This window comes from Cetorhinus maximus, unplaced genomic scaffold (genome assembly GCF_964194155.1).
Source record: "Cetorhinus maximus unplaced genomic scaffold, sCetMax3.hap1.1 HAP1_SCAFFOLD_487, whole genome shotgun sequence".
Lineage (NCBI taxonomy): Eukaryota > Metazoa > Chordata > Chondrichthyes > Lamniformes > Cetorhinidae > Cetorhinus > Cetorhinus maximus.
This window is the reverse complement of record NW_027596429.1, coordinates 302,646-304,860: the sequence shown is the minus strand read 5'-3', so window position 1 is coordinate 304,860 and position 2,215 is coordinate 302,646. Positions and strand designations below refer to the sequence as shown.

The following is a 2,215-nucleotide window of genomic DNA, read 5'->3' as shown; positions in this document are numbered from 1 at the left end:
CAGGAAAAACTCAGCAGGCCTGACAGCATCTTTTGAGAGAGAAACCTACTGAGTTTTTCCAACATTGTCTGTTTTTATTTCAAAAAGTACTTACTTGGCGGGAAAGTGGTTTGAGACATCCACTGGTCTGGAATAGCGCTATTAAAATGCAAGTCTGTCCTTCTTTAATTATCTTAACTCCCAGTCCTCTGGTTACTGACCCCCGTCAGTGGAAACAGTCCCTCCCTATCTGCTCCATCAAACCGCCTCGTCCCCGTTGCCCCCACCACCGTCATTTTGAACAGCTCCGTGAAATCTCCGTTTAACCCTCTTTGCTCCACGGAGGACAATCTCGGTCTCCATAAAATCTCCATTAACTTAATTTACTCATCCCTAGACATGATGCAAGACGGAGGATTGAGAGATATTTTGGAATATATTGTCAGTTGGCAGGTGGGAAAATGGAGAAGGAACCAAAATAGAAATCTCAGTCTCCAGCTCTGTGAATCTTCAGATATTCTTTGGGAACCGGAATCAGAGGAGAATGAAGAGTGAACTGTCCGACTGACCAGGGACAGTCAAGGTACCTTTCCCTTCTTTAAGACGCTGGAACTTTGACTCTATGTTATCAGTGAAATTAGCTGATCTGAGACATTGAAAGGATTTTCGTTACTGCACCTCAGGAATTCAAACTTAATATCGGCTTTGGGACAATCAGAATACTTGGTAACAGACAAGACAGCGAAAGGCTCGAAGGGAGACGGCACCGGTTGTAGGAGAGCTGGTTCCCGGTGACATGGATGTGTCTGCAGTGGGTGGGATCAGACTGTTTCTATGTATCCACAATGAATGTCCCAACCTTTATTTTGGAAGAGTAAAACTGATAGAGAACAATTGTCATTCCTGTAGCAACAATCTGAAACTTTAACTCGATGACACCCTGGTTAGAGGCTGCATCGGTCTCTGTGGCGCAATTGGTTAGCGCGTTCGGCTGTTAACCGAAAGGTTGGTGGTTCGAGACCACCCAGGGACGAAACTTCCCTTTTTTTTCAGCATTCATTGTCACTCAGTTCCCGGTTGTCATTGGCTACTTGAGCTGAATGTCAAAACCCCGGAAATGTTGCCGGCTCCACTGTTATCCAGTGAGCTCCCAGGTAAGCGGCTTTTTTTCGAATATTCATTTCAAATATAATGAGAAAACATTTAGACCTACCATGCACTGATTTCCAACACACTGGAAATTTATGAAGCTATTGGATTCAAACAAACCCATCAATTATTCTCTCTTCCTCAGTTCCACTGTGAGTGAGACAGGGAAAAGCAGCAAAGCAGCAATATTCCGGCCCCGCACTCTCCAATCACCCGCTGCCAGTAGAAAGCGGCGACTGCAGCTTCAATCAGCGGGTTACTGCCCATCCCTGGGACACAAGATACTCCAACCCGGGCCAAACCTCCCAATACACCGAGCACAGGCTCAGGAAAACTCAGGTACATTATATCACGGTCACAAAACCTCGGAGCAGCATTTACAGAATACCCGAGTGAGTGAGTCACAAATAGAAGTCACACCAACTTTCTAAATCGTTTCACTGTAAAATTCCGTCATCTTATTGAAAAGCTGACTGTTGTGAATCTGAAAATGAGCACCATGGGATTTGTGTTACTGAGTGACTTGTTCTCCACTGATTGTCCTTCAGGTTTGCAATTCAAATTGTGTTGGATATTGAAGCGAATCTGTTTTTTAAAATGAGGACACAAAGCAGGTAAATATTGAATCCAGGAACAAATCCTGAGGAAAATGGATCACAATGTTTGGAAGGAGTTGCAGCTGAGAAGCGGAAGCTATGAATTATGTTATTGATAATTGAGTGGAAAGCACTGGGGCCTTGTCAATCATTGTGGCTGAGTGATGAAAACGATGCTGTTAAAATCCACTGGGGTTTCCCCAGGAAAAATCCAATCTTACCGACTGTGCTTCTTATTATTGCTGATTTTAACCAGGTGTCCACAGAACTCTCGGATCAATGGAAGAAAAAACATCCAAAAATTCTACTGATTTTTGGACACTTAGGGAATGAAAGGCTCTCGGGATCGGGTGAGAAATTGGTGTTGAGGCTGGAGATCCGCCATGATCTTATAAAGTGACAGAGGAGGCTTGTGGGGCCTTATGACGTATTGTTGCTGCTTTGCTTCTGTTCTATTTGAGGAGCAATTCTAGGCAAGGCGATGGGCAGTA

The 2,215-nt window shown here is 44.3% G+C and overlaps 1 non-coding gene across 1 annotated transcript; it reads left to right on the top strand.

The window, feature by feature from the left end:
- Nucleotides 1–938: 938 nt before the first annotated feature.
- Nucleotides 939–1,012, top strand: trnan-guu (transfer RNA asparagine (anticodon GUU)). The gene has a single exon. It is a non-coding gene; the product is annotated as a tRNA-Asn (tRNA).
- Nucleotides 1,013–2,215: the final 1,203 nt, after the last annotated feature.